This window comes from Moschus berezovskii, chromosome 9, assembly GCF_049115385.1.
Source record: "Moschus berezovskii isolate FMDL1 chromosome 9, NW_MosBer_1.0, whole genome shotgun sequence".
Lineage (NCBI taxonomy): Eukaryota > Metazoa > Chordata > Mammalia > Artiodactyla > Moschidae > Moschus > Moschus berezovskii.
This window is the reverse complement of record NC_142468.1, coordinates 16,735,608-16,749,446: the sequence shown is the minus strand read 5'-3', so window position 1 is coordinate 16,749,446 and position 13,839 is coordinate 16,735,608. Positions and strand designations below refer to the sequence as shown.

At 51.7% G+C, this 13,839-nt stretch overlaps 1 protein-coding gene across 2 annotated transcripts in view; it reads left to right on the top strand.

Moving 5' to 3' along the window:
* Positions 1-4,425: 4,425 nt before the first annotated feature.
* The window catches only part of JDP2 (Jun dimerization protein 2), a 43,458-nt gene continuing 34,044 nt past the window's right edge, over positions 4,426-13,839 (top strand). Inside the window, exon 1 of one of the 2 annotated variants that reach the window (XM_055435902.2) lies at positions 4,426-4,626. The gene's annotated coding sequence lies outside the window, so the exon portion shown is untranslated. Of the gene's footprint in view, positions 4,627-5,551; positions 5,778-13,839 lie in introns of those variants that run through there. The other variant, XM_055435901.2, reaches the window with a different exon arrangement.

The window sequence follows — 13,839 nt, the reverse complement described above, 5'->3', positions numbered from 1 at the left end:
TGCCCCTCCAACCATGTTTGTGCTCTAAGTCTGTGAGTCTGTTTCTTTTTACAAACATATAAAATTTTATTTATTTTTTCCTGGCTGTGTTGGGTCTTTGTTGCTGTGCAACTTTTCTCTAGTTGTGGTGAGTGGGGCTACTCTTTGTTGTAGGCTTCCCATTGCAGCGACTTCTCTTGCTGTGGATCTCGGGCTCCAAGACATGCAGGATGCAGCAGCTGCAGCCTGTGGGCTCAGGAGTTGTGATTCCTGTGCTTTGGAGCACAGGCTCAGTAGTGTGGTGCACGGGCCCAGTTGCTCCACAGTATGTGGAATCTTCCCGATTGAACCCGTGTCTCCTGCATTGGCAGGTGGATTCTTTACCGCTGAGCCACCAAGGAAGCCCAAGTATATTTTTTAAACTGATTATTATATGTTACCTTTGATTTTTTTCAAAAGCACAGAAATCGAGATTTTTGAAATCTTCAATAAGTTAAAAAAAATAAAAGGAGTTTAAGGTTGAGCCAGCAAAGCCAAATTCACCCTGGCAGCTGCGAGTTTGCAATTTTTGGTCTGTACAGTTTGAGTAGAGAATGGAACAACTAATGAATGATTTTTCTATTGTGCAACCATCCTGTCTGAACTCCTGCGTTGCTTATATCAGTGTCACTCAGTAGCTTTTAGTTACTCTTGGTCTAGCGGTTTGTTAGTGTTCATGTCATCCTCCCTAACTAGATGGGAGGTAGGGACAGGTGAGGAATCACATCTTAAACTGTGTGTACCTCACAGGCACAAAATATAATTTCAATAAATTCTCAGCATGAAGACTAGTTAATTGGTTGTTTACTCTGAATCACCACTTCCTTCACTAACAGTGGAGGAACAGGTGTGGGCAATTAATTATTGCCCACTTTTTCCTGTTTGCAAAGAGTTTGGGATTCATCAGGGCTTCCCTGGTGGCTCAAACAGTAAAGAATCTGCCTGCAATGCAGGATACCCAGGGTTCGATCCCTGGGTTGGGAAGATCCTCTGGCGACAGGAGTGGCTATCCACTTCAGTATTCTTGCCTGGAGAATTCCATGAACATAGGAGCCTGGCAGGCTACTGTCCTTGGGGTCGCAAAGAGTGGGATATGACTGACCAACTAAGCACACACAGGCTAAGATTCATCAGTGTCCTTTAAGCTTTAAAACACAACACCTAAATAAGTCAGAAAAGCAAAACAAAGTATATTAATCAGGACTTTTCTAGCTGCAAGGAATAGGAAACCTAAATTCAGACTGCCTTAGGTAAGGTATAATGTACAGCTTTCTACAACTAAAAATGCCAGAGGCAGGAATAATGTCAGGCATGGCTGGATTGAAGAACTCAGACAATGCCACCTGAACTCGATCTGTTTTGACCTCCATGGCTTGGTTATTCTCCTCTCTGCTCTTCTTTGCATTAGCTTTACTCTCAGTAGACTCTCTCACATGGTAGCTTCTGGCAGATTCATGTCCAACTTTTGGTAGCTTCTCTTCCCAGCAGGTCCACAAAGTTGCTAGTCTCATCAGGCTCACTTGGGACACGTTGCAGGCTCTGAGGCAACGCATTGACCAGGGCTGGATGCATTAACCAGGACTTTTTTAGTTGCAGGGAATAGGAAGCCTAAATTTAAATTGCTTTAGGCTGGGTCACTTGTCCATCCCTAAGAGCCAGTGGTAGATCAGTTCCAACAGCAAGGCAAGGAGAAGCAGACCGTCGTGAACATAAATGGGCCAATCCAGAGGCAGTGACTATGTAGAGGAGCCTAGTAGGGGACCATGTGGCTGGAGGTCTTAAAATTTTAAAAACATCCATGTCAAATGATGGAGGAGACCAAAGATGGGCTCGATAAAGGACAGAAATGGTATGGACCTAACAGAAGCAGAAGATATTAAGAAGAGGTGGCAAGAATACACAGAACAACTGTACAAAAAAGATCTTCACGACCAATATAGTCACAATAACGTGATCACTGACCTAGAACCAGACATCTTGGAATGTGAAGTCTAGTGGGCCTTAGAAAGCATCACTACGAACAAAGCTAGTGGAGGTGATGGAATTCCAGTTGAGCTATTTCAAATCTTGAAAGATGATGCTGTGAAAGTGCTGCACTCAATATGCCAGCAAATTTGGAAAACTCAGCAGTGTCCACAGGACTGGAAAAGGTCAGTTTTCATTCCAATCCCAAAGAAAGGCAATGCTAAAGAATGCTCAAACTTCTGCACAATTGCACTCATCTCACAGGCTAGTAAAGTCATGCTCAAAATTCTCCAAGCCAGGCTTCAGCAATATGTGAACCGTGAACTCCCAGATGTTCAAGCAGGTTTTAGAAAAGGCAGAGGCACCAGAGATCAAATTGCCAACATCCGCTGGATCATGGAGAAAGCAAGAGAGTTCCAGAAGAGCATCTATTTCTGCTTCATTGACTATGCCAAAGCCTCTGACTGTGTGGATCACAATAAACTGTGGAAAATTCTGAAAGAGATGGGAATCCCAGACCACCTGACCTGCCTCTTGAGAAACCTGTATGCAGGTCAGGAAGCAACAATCAGAACTGTACATGGAACAACAGACTGGTTCCAAATAGGAAAAGGAGTGCGTCAAGGCTGTATATTGTCACCTTGCATATTTAACTTATATGCAGAGTACATCATGAGGAACGCTGGGCTGGAAGAAGCACAAGCTGGAATCAAGATTGCGGGGAGAAATATCAATAACCTCAGATATGCAGATGACACTACCCTTATGGCAGAAAGTGAAGAGGAACTCAAAAGCCTCCTGATGAAAGTGAAAGAGGAGAGTGAAAAGGTTGGCTTGAAACTCAACATTCAGAAAACAAAGATCATGGCATCTGGTCCCATCACTTCATGGGAAATAGATGGAAAAACAGTGGAAACAGTGTCAGACTTTATTTTTTTTAGGCTCCAAAATCACTACAGATGCTGATTGCAGCCATGAAATTAAAAGACGCTTACTCCTTGGAAGGAAAGTTATGATCAACCTTGATAGTATATTAAAAAGCAGAGACATTACTTTGCCAACCAAGGTCCATCTAGTCAAGGCTATGGTTTTTCCTGTGGTCATGTATGGATGTGAGAGTTGGACTGTGAAGAAGTCTGATCACCAAAGAATTGATGCTTTTGAACTGTGGTGCTGGAGAAGACTCTTGAGAGTCCCTTGGACTGCAAGGCGATCCAACCAGTCCATTCTAAAGGAGATCAATCCTGGGTGTTCATTGGAAGGACTGATGCTAAAGCTTAAACTCCAATACTTTGGCCACCTCATGCGACGAGTTGACTCACTGGAAAAGACTCTAATGCTAGGAAAGGTTGGGGGCGGGAGGAGAAGGGGACGACCGAGAATGAGATGGCTGGATGGCATCACCAACTCTGTGGACATGAGTTTGAGTGAACTCCGGGAGTTGGTGATGGACAGGGAGGCCTGGTGTGCTGTGATTCATGGGGTCGCGGAGAGTCAGACACGACTGAGGGACTGAACTGAACTGAACTGAACTGAATGGATATTATAGGGAGATGGAAGGAGTTAAAGACCTCCAAGTTACCGCTTGCTGCCACCCCTGTAGTGTGTTTTATTTGTGAATGAAGCAAAGGCCCAGTTGGCCTGCCAGTGGCCCAGTCAACCCTGGAGAGGACTGCTCTAACCACACACACTAATTATTAGTCCCACACATAGATAAGCATCATTGAATCAATGGACACGAGTCTGAGCAAACTCCGGGAGATAGTGAAGGACAGGGAAGCCTGGCTTCCATGGGGCTGCAGAGTCAGACATGACTGAGGGACTGAACAACACATAGATTAGTTTGTTTTTCCAAAGTCTCAGATGAAGACGCACAGTGTAAATTCTCCCTGTTCAGTGTTTTCTTCCATATAACTGTCCAGACTTCAGTCTCGGGGAAACACATAAGCTGGTTTCACAGTACCCAGCTTTGATCTTTATGCTATAGTAAAGGTGTAGTTGACCTTTCTGGAGCTGAGAGTCATGTTCTTTCACAAGACTATCAAATTACCACTCATTTTCCACTGTACCTTCTTTCAGGGCCTTACTTTCTTTTTACTTGCTAACTTCAATGAGGGAGGGAGCTGTCAGTGAAGGTGAAAATGGTCAGTGTCATGGGGATTTGCTCTGTCTTTCCCACCATAAGACCAGTTCTCTGATCCAGAAATACTTTCCTGCACTGGGGCCATAAGGAGAATAGGACCTCACTGTCCTCCTGTTGAAGAAACCTGCTCGCTTGCTCCCATCTGTCTCAAGGCTTGTTGTTTCTTTCGCTCTGAGCATCTGCACTCCAAGAAGGCATGAACTTTTTCTTTCACTTCCTTTCTTTTGCGGGTGATGATCTGACATCACCCTGAGAAGGAGGCTGAAGGTCGCCGAATATAAACACTGTCACTCCTCTCTGGCTGAGGCAGAAAGGCAGAGGGTTGAGTGAGCACCCAGGGGTCTGGAGGAAGGGGACAGAAACCACGATGCCAAGGGCTTGGGCGCCACATGCATGCTTGAGGGCTCGGCGTCTCCGTGCCTTTATACACTGAAGGCACCCGGGAGGACACATTTCCTCTGGAGTCACCCTTAACCATCTGCCACTCTAGGAGGATGAAGGTAGGAGTCCAGTTGGCAGTGGAAGTTGTCATGGGGAAGAAGGCCATGTGGGGTGGGCTGAGGGCCGGGCTGTTCACAGGAGTGTCCCTGGGCAGAAAAGAAGACTACGGGGCAGACTGTGGTCAGCCACTGGGAAAGGGCAAGGGGCTCAGGTTGCTGCCCAAGGAAGGTAGGTCTCTCGCAGTGAACCACCACCCTCGGGCTTAAGGACAGCTGAAGTGGGCTAGTGGGTCGGGGGGAGAAGCACCCAACAAATGCCTTGGTCCTATGCCCCTGCTTCTGTAGAGAAATGAAGCAGGCTTGCGAGATATTTCCTCACTCACTTGCTGAAGCTTCCAAGGATGAAAATGTGTTGAAATTCCCTTTCTGTCTCTGTCTCTCTCTGGGTTTGGAAAAAAAAGAGAGAGCTAAGGATTGAGGAAGATGGTTCAACACAGGCTACGTCTGCTCTCCAAGGGGCTCTGGATCGTCCCGCCGCCGCCTTCTCGGTTCTCCCGGGCAGAGCTCGTGTCTCGCGGTGGAAGCCGGGCGACGGTGCGCGGGGGATGCTCTTACATAATCGCCCGGCCGCGTCCTGCTTCCTCGCGCGCGCTCCTGCACCGCGCGGGCTTGGAGAGCCTGGGGCGGAGGCGGGGGCGCGATGGAGCCGGGAGGCGCTGCGGGGCCGCGGCCGCCCCCGCGGGGCGAGAGGAGCGGGAGCAGCTGCGGGAGGAGGGCGCGAGAGGCGGCGGGGAGGTGAAGGTCAGTGGGTGTGAAGCGCCCGACGCACACCGCCCCCCCGCCCGCGGTCCTCCCCTGTCCCCTCCTTCCCTTCCTCTCCGTCCCCCTCTGACGTCTGGAGCTGGCAGCACGGCCGGTTCCGCATTCCCGACCCCTCCCCGCCGCCCAGGGGCCGCTATATAGCCGGGGCTGATGCAACCCGTCCCGCCGCCCGCCACAGCCTGCGGGAGGGACGCTCAGCGGCCGCGACGGAGGGGGGGCGCTGCAGCGGCGGCGGCGGCTGGGCTGGCGCCGCGGCGGCTCCCGGGCCGGGACGGGCCTGGGCACCGGGCGGAGCTCGGCGGCCGGGCGGCAGCGGCGCTGAGCGGGCACGGCGCCTGCGGCCGGGCCCTGGCCCCGGGGGCGCCGCCTCCGCCCGCGGCTTCTGCACGGTGGGTGCGAGGGGGCGCGGGGCGGGAGGGCTCGGTGGGGCGTGCCGGCCGCGGGCACCTGGGACGTCCGCACACCCCACACCCCCAGCGCGGGCGGAGCGCGCCAGAGCCCCCGGAACCCGAGCCCCGCGGGGAGGCTCCCGCAGCCTTGGGAGCCCGCGCGGCCCCGGCGAGGGGGCGCTCTGCAGCCCGGACCCGCTCCCGCTGAGCGCCCGCGAGCGGGTGGCTTTCTCTTTGGTTCCCGCCCTGGGACGGGAGGCTCCGTCCGCTCCCGGGACGGCCGGGGCGCTCTCTCTGCCTCCCTCCCGCGCGCTCCTCCCCCGTCCGTTTTGCAGGGAGGTGCTCGCGCGCGGCGGGGAAGGCGGGTGAGTGGGGCGAAGACTGCCCTGGGGTGGAGTGGAGGGTTGAAGGCCCGGGAGGTGCAAGGGTGCCGGTGGTGGAGGACGACAGGGACCTGCTGGCGAGTCGTGCCCGCCCCTGCCTTCTCAGGGAGGAAGCGCGGCTCCCTGACCTGGAGGAGGGCGCCGACAAGGGCTGGGCTCTCCATGCAGTGAAGAGGGTTTCTCTCAGGGCCATTGCTAGGGGATTCCCTCTCTCGGAGGGGGGCGTTGGGGGAAGTCTAGGGGCGGCCGGGTCGCCTTTGGGCTCCCCCAACTGCCAAGCCAGGTTACATAAGGAGTCAAGCCGGCTGCGCTAGGTAACCAGCCCCTCCTCTCCGGCCCAGCCCAGTTTAGACGGCTCTCTCCTGCCTTGCCCCTCAAAAGAGCCTGAAAGGTTAGGACTTAACACCGCCTGGACTCCTGATCCCGGGGTTGCAGTCCCAAGTTTTGCCTGGGTCAGTGGTGGGGTCGGGGGTGGGACAGGGAGGCCCCCTGCTCTTCCGCAGGGAGGATGCGCTGTCCCTGCGGCTGAAGATGTAGAGGCTGGTGGAAGAACTCGACTGATCCCTTGGGTCAGCTGGGAGGGCAAGGTTGCCTGACCCTTGTCCACTGTGCTCCACCACCCCCTCCCGACTGGCATTTAAGACACTGGGCTGTGGCCTGACCACACGTGCTCAGAGCAGCTGGGTTCAGATCTGCTTCTCAAAAAAGAGTTTGCGGACCGGTGTGTGTTCCCAGGTTTAAATCTTGGTGAACTGTCCTCAGGGTCTTGGTTTGGGGAACATGAGAAACTGGAGCTTGGAACCATGCTTGGGAGCCCGCTTGTCCTTTTTAAGGCCTTGCAGAAAACTGTGTTCACATGTCATCTGCCTTCCCCCAGGGTTTTTAAAAACACCTCCCATTGCTTTCATCTTCTCTGCCAATCTGGCTGCAGTTTGGATGGATGCCTTATCTTCCTTCACAGGTTTCTAGGGGAGAGTTTAGCCAGGTATCAGGTGTGAGCATGGCTCTGATTTTATATAAACCCGACGACCAGGGAAGAGAAACACGATCTGTTCTCAAGCCTCGGGCTGGTTAAGATTTCTCCTTGTTTAAAACACGGAGAATGGATTTCTCAAAGACTCTTCTGTTCCCCTTCTACTCTGGCTTTGGTTCAGAGCTGTAGGTAGCCCCAGAATCTTCTTGAAGAGCTGAGATTTGAAGGGCAGCTAGAAGGCATGGATTGGTTGAGATGGGAAAGAGCCTGCCTGCAATGCAGGAGACCCAGGTTTGATCCCTGGGTCAGGAAGACCCCCTGGAGAAGGGACTGGCTACCCACTCCAGTATTCTTGCCTGGAGAATTCCATGGACAGAGGAGCCTGGAGGGCTACAGTCCATGGGGTTACAAAGAGTCGGACACGACTGAGCAACTAACACTTTCACTTTCACTCAGAAGGCATGGATGTAGAGGCTTCTGACTTTTTTCCTGGGTTGGTTGCAGCCACCTCCAAGGAGATGTGTTGATAACTGGTGACAGTGTCCCCCAAGGAAGAACTTGAACAAGAATCTCTCCATTCACTTGCTGCCTAGCTTTTGCAGCCACCAGCATCTGTCGTTGCCTCTCCCACCTGTTTGCAGGATGTGTAGGCATCTTTTCCAACCTGCCAGACCCTTGGCAGAACCCTGAGACCGGCTAGGCTCTCCAGGCCTTGTTTGTCATGGGGTTGCTGGGGTTGCAACGGGGCTGTCTCTGACACAAGTGTCTCTGTTTCCAGCTCTGCTCTGGAAAGAAGGGGCCAGTGCAGACTCTAGGTTGGCCTGCTCTGTGTTCATTCAGGCCCAGCTCAACTTGAGCAGTCAGAGCCAGGGCTGAGGGCAAGCTACATTCTTTTCCGCTTTTCTGCTGCAGGATGCAGTTTGCTTTTTTTCCATGTGAATGAATTATGTTGGAAACCGAAATGGGAGGAAGAGAAAACTAGAGTATGTATGGGTATGTGTGTGTGCATACCTATATAGGCAGGGGGAGAGCAGCGGGCACATTATTTTTCCATTTTCCTTTAATTAAGGCTCTGTGGAGGTGTGTTTGAAAACAGAGGGTCTCCTATGCCTTCGAGGAGGGTGAGAACACTGTTTTGGCTGCGTCCCGGGCCATATGCAGCGTATGGTGGCCAATGAAACTGGGCCTGGCTCATTCTGTTGCTTGTCTTGGCAGTAGGTTCCGTGGCTTGTGTTACCAGCTCTGGAACTTACAGGCTGCCAAGCTCTGTATGCCTGTGTGTGTGTGCGCACACATATGTGTGTGTGTATTTGTGTGTGTGTGTGGTTTGGCCTCTCGAAACTCAGCAGAGACAAATGCCTTAGCGACCCAGGGTTGGAATTTTCGGCCTGTGTTTCTTTACACTCATTGCTGGCTGTGGGAGGCCCGGCCAGAGCCCACCATTCTGGGCTGTTGTTTTTTTTTTTCCTCTCTTTTTTTTTTAGTCTGTTTTCTTGCTCCTACCCATGAGATTCCATTTGTGGAGCTCCATTTCTAAAGCTTTAACTGGCCAATGGCATATTTTTTTAAAAAAGGTCCGAAAGATCGGTCACAGGCTGTGTGTGTGTCTGTGCTGTGTATCATAGTATGTATCCTATGTGTGTGTGTGTCTGTGCTATGTATCATAGTATGAACACCGAGGAACAAGACAGGGTGAGAAGGGAAGAGAGTCTAGGAGACCCAGAGACAGTTCCTTCTCAGCTGCTTCTCGCTGCTCAGAATAAGGATCCAGGCAGAAATGACTTACTGTGTATTTATTGAGCACCTACATTAGGCAGGAGAGAAAGCCAGGCTTATAGGCAGGGCTTGTCTAAAGTATTTCCCTGGTCTCCGGGGAGGAACCTTTCTTGGGGAGATACTATCGTTTCTTTCATGGCTGGGTTGGTTATGCAGGGCTCACACTATGTCAGGGGCTTCTTCTGACACCTACCACCCCTCATTTTTTCTTAGGAAGATCTGAGGAGTGACCCCTTCTAAGCAATGCAGGGGTACAGTGAGTTGAAGGACACAGCAGATGCTGGCCCTCTGCTTCTGGAGGTGGGCGTGGAAACCCACCCACGGGAGCACCCTGTTGCCAGTGATCTATGTAGCAGTTGTCCTGGCCTGCAAGATGGAGAAGCACTTAGGAGAAACCGAGGCAAGGGGCAGGTGCTCTCATTTCCGCACCTTTGTACCCAGCCCCGATCTGCCGCCTGTTGTTTCTCTTCTCCAGTAACTGCCTGGACGCAGGATGGTCCTGCTCTCTTGAGGTTTCGAGTTGGGAAGTAGAAGAGCAGAGAATCCTCTGGGCTGGGCCGGGGGTGATAGTGGCGTGGATCCTCTTCTTGGCCGTAGGATAGGGAGACTGGTGTTGGATGGGAACTGGGAACAGTGCAGAAGGAACCTCGAGGGCTCACCCAGCACTAGTGTCGCTCCAGGAAGGAAGGCGCGCGAAGCCACACTGACGTCACGCTCACAGGTGCTGTTCCAGGTGCTTTCCAAGTGTTAACTAATTAAATCTTCTTCTCAGCCTTACAGGGAATGCAAGGTGATTAGTCCCACTGTACAGCAGAGAAACGGAGAAGGCAATGACAAGCCACTCCAGTACTCTTGCCCAGAAAATCCCACGAATGGAGGAGCCTGGTGGGCTGCAGTCCATGGGGTCGCTAAGGGTCAGACATGACTGAGTAACTTCACTTTCACACATTGGAGAAGGAAATGGCAACCCACTCCAGTGTTCTTGCCTGGAGAATCCCAGGGACACGGGAGCCTGGTGGGCTTCCGTCTATGGGGTCACACAGAGTCGGACACGACTGAAGTGACTTAGCAGCAGCAGCACAGCAGAAAAAAGGGAGGCACAGAGAGGTTAGGGAACTTGCCCAAGGTCACACAGCTAGTAGGGGCAGAGCTAGGATTCATACTCAGATGGTCTGGCTCTGGAGTTTCCACTTTTAACCCGCCTCACTCTTCTGCCTGCAGAGCTGAGCCAGCCGTCAGAGATGGTCTGCTGCTGCTTGCCCGTGTGCTCCATCTCGGAGCTTTCTCCACCTTTTCCTTCTTGTCTCCTGGATCTCCTTGTCTTTTGGAAGCTGGTTGGCCTGCATCATTTCAGATTCCAGGAGAGGGGTCATTCCAGATAGCTCTTTAGCTCCAGGAACAGATTTGGTGTTTATTTCTCCAAGATTCATGATTATTAGTGCTGTGCTCTGTGATGACTGGCCTGGCACCTTTCTGCCCTCTTTGCCTCTTACCCCCTGCCATGGGTCTGCCTTCCACAGCTTCCTCCTGGGAATCTTCCCAGGCTCCAGCTCCCAAGACCTCCAAGTCACTCTTGTTGATTTCAGTTGCCAGCTGCTTGCTCTCGACTTCTAACCCCACTAGCGCTTCTGGGGTCTGACCCTATGAACTCCATTGTTCCTTGACTTACTCTCACTCACCTCCACTTTCTGCACCAAGCCTTGGGCCAGTGGCACTCATTTGCACCCCTATTTCTGGCTCCCGATGCCTGCCCAGGCCAACTATTTGCTTGGAAGGGAGCTAACCCCCAGGGATTTTAGAGCCATCCTTAAACTTTCATTTTTATGGGCAGAAAGTTCATGAGGCAGATCCTAACTTTCTCTTAACCTGTCTTTTTGGGGAAAAAAAAAAATCTATCTTTGCCACTTTAGATGGAGATGCCAATTACTGGGCACTTTCTAATAAGAATAGCTTTTCAGAAGTTGGACCCATTAAAGCAAGACTGTTGTTTATTTATAGATACTCCCATTAAAAAAATACGATAATATCTTACAGGTTTACATACAGTAAATAAGAGAAGAAAATAAGAGGGAAAAACTTATCTCTACACTTCCTTCTTTTGGCTGGAATGCCTCTTCATAATGTCTCCCATTAGGGCCCATTTTTGGAACTTGACGTGTTTTGTGGTTTTTCTTCTACTGGTATAAGGCAGTGCCCCCAAACCATGTGCCTACAAGTCCCTGAGGAAGTCAGGATAGAGACATATCAGGTCTTTTCTTTAGGTTCTTCCCCCCTTGGATCCACCTGGTCCCTGTTTCTTTCAAGCTGGCTTTTAGGGAGCTGCATCAGACCACCCCGAACCTTAGGCTCAACAGCAGCTTAGGGTCCACTGTGACCTCCAGAGTGTTTTCTGTCTCATTTATGCCTTGCTTGTCTGTCTCATCTTGGATCGACGCAGCACCCAGTTCTTCTCCACTGGCTAGTTTCCAGGTCGTTCCTGGTCAGTGTCCCAAATTGCCAAAATCTTTTTTGGATTCTTGGCCTGTCTTTTGAGGCACAGGAGCTATTTGCCAATATGGGTCTTCTGCCAGCATATAGGGTTTGCTCTTTCTTTATGCAACCCAGTTACTAATGAGACATGGAAGGCATGGAGGATCTTTATCTTCCATTTGGACCCCTGGGCCCGCAGGGCAACACTCAGTTCTTCCCTTAAGTCTCCTGCTGTGTAGTTCTCCTTTTCCCACTAAATTGTTTATGGAACAACCAGTCTGGGAGATGATTTCACCTCTTGTCATCTTCTGTCTTCCTTGAAGTGGGTCAATTCCTCCTGACTGTTGTGGGTTCCCTGCCACCCCACTCCCCCTCCTACACACACACACCTTCTAGTCGATCCCTGCTGCTGCTGCTAAGTCACTTCAGTCGTGTCCGACTCTATGCCACCCCATAGACGGCAGCCCACCAGGCTCCTCCGTCCGTGGGATTTTCCAGGCAAGAGTACTGGAGTGGGGTGCCGTTGTCTTCTCAGAATCGATCCCTAAATCACTGCAAATTGTTTTAGTTTTCAAATCGCCCAAGTTGCCTTTCAGCCAGGGCTCATCAGCCAGCTCTTTCCAGTTAATGGGGATCCAATTATGAGAGGCAGCTGCTCCAGCTCCTCCGTCTCTGCCCCCGCTACCGCGCCCCTGGAGCCATGTAGGATGACTTCTCGCTGGTGGATGTCAGCTGTTGTGGTTGTCTCCTTGGAATGGCATGTGTTAAGGACTTTGTGGTTTGTATCTGAGCATTTAGGGGCGCCCTTGAGGGGAAGGGCAGGAGAGGGAGATTTTGTTTCTTTCGCTTCTGCAAAGGCAAGCCTGGTGCCTTATCCCCCCGAGTGAGGCTTGTCCTTGGGGTGGGTTCACAGGGGAGCAGGAATGGCAAGAATTCATGGGGCTGCTGCTCCCAGGGGGTGCTCCCTCTGGCAGGGGGGGTTCTCACGGTAGCAGAGAATTCATTATACTTTGGGATCATTTGTTAGTGTCTCATTTATACCATCTGTATGAAAATAAACAGAAGCTGCAAGCTGAGCCTATCGTTCCCGGAACACAGAGGCGTCTGGCTTCCATCTCCTGAGATGGCTTAGACGAGGAAACATCCAGGAGCCTCTGGCGGATTTTTCTTGGGGGCTACTGTGGGAGCGAATGGTCTGGAGGTGGATGACGAGCGTCTAAACCTCCAGAGACAGATCCTCACCCGACTCACTGAATTTGGCTCCCCCATGAATGTCTCCTTCGTTTGTTCAAGTATTTGTGGATTATCCTTTCTGTGCCATAAATGATGCAGGCATGGGGTCCCATGGGGCAACAACAGGCATGCCTGTTGCTCACCCTCCACTGGCTAAGTGGCCACATGGCACATTTTGCCACATGTGTGGGTCCTTACACTCCAGGGAGGTTCTGGGGCTTCGCGCCAAGGAGAGGACCTTGCACTCTATTTTGCTTTGCTCCACACCTGAGGCGTGGTGCCTCCCTCCCCTGTTAGGGGTTGGTGTTCAGCTGAAGCACCAGGTGTAGAACATTTTCAAGTTTCCCATCCCCTGTCCACTTTGTCCTGCTCAGTTAAACATCCTTCCTGGGATTGCTGACTCTTTGTAGCATCTGTTCAGGCCTAGAAGGGGCACTGGGAGTGGGGGTTGGCCGTTGTAGGGTTTTATTTTTTTTCTTTTCTGAGAAGAAGATATGAGTTTCCTTTGTCAGTTTGGCTCAGGTAGCCTGAAATTGGGTTTCCCAGGCGGCACTAGTGGTAAAGAACCAGCCTGCCAGTGCAGGAGACGTCAGAGACGTGGGTTCGATCCCTAGGTCGGGAAGATCCGGGTATGGTTTATCCAGACAGGAGTGAGTTCTTATACTGGCCCTTTCTTATTCTCCCTGGAGGAGTCCCCAGAAGACGTGTGACTCACCCACTGTGCCCTGGAGCAGCCTTCTGGCCTGGCAGCCTGCTGCCCCCTCTGCACTGCAGGCCTGGCTCCAGAAGGTAGAAAGTGAAACTGTTAGTTGCTCAGTCATGTCTGACTCTTTGCAACCCTATGGACTGTAGCTGGCCAGGGTCCTCTGTCCATGGAATTCTCCAGATAAGATTTCTGAAGTGGGCTTCCATTCCCTTCTCCAGGGGATCTTCCTGACCCAGGGATGGAACCTGGGTCTTGCACATTGCAGGTAGATTCTTTACCATCTGAGCCACCAGGGAAGCCCCAGAAAGGTGGAGGGAGTGACTTTATCACCGAACCTGGATTCCAGTCCAGCTCAGGCCTAGGGAGGGTCACAGCATATTGACCAATCACATATAAGAGGTCCCAGGGACTGTTTCTTCTATGTCTGGATTTCTGCCTAGCCTGCCAAGTAGTTCTTTGGGGAACTTCTCAAACCTGGATCTCCATGGAAAGGAGAGTACAGGGTCCTCTGTGCAAGAGAAT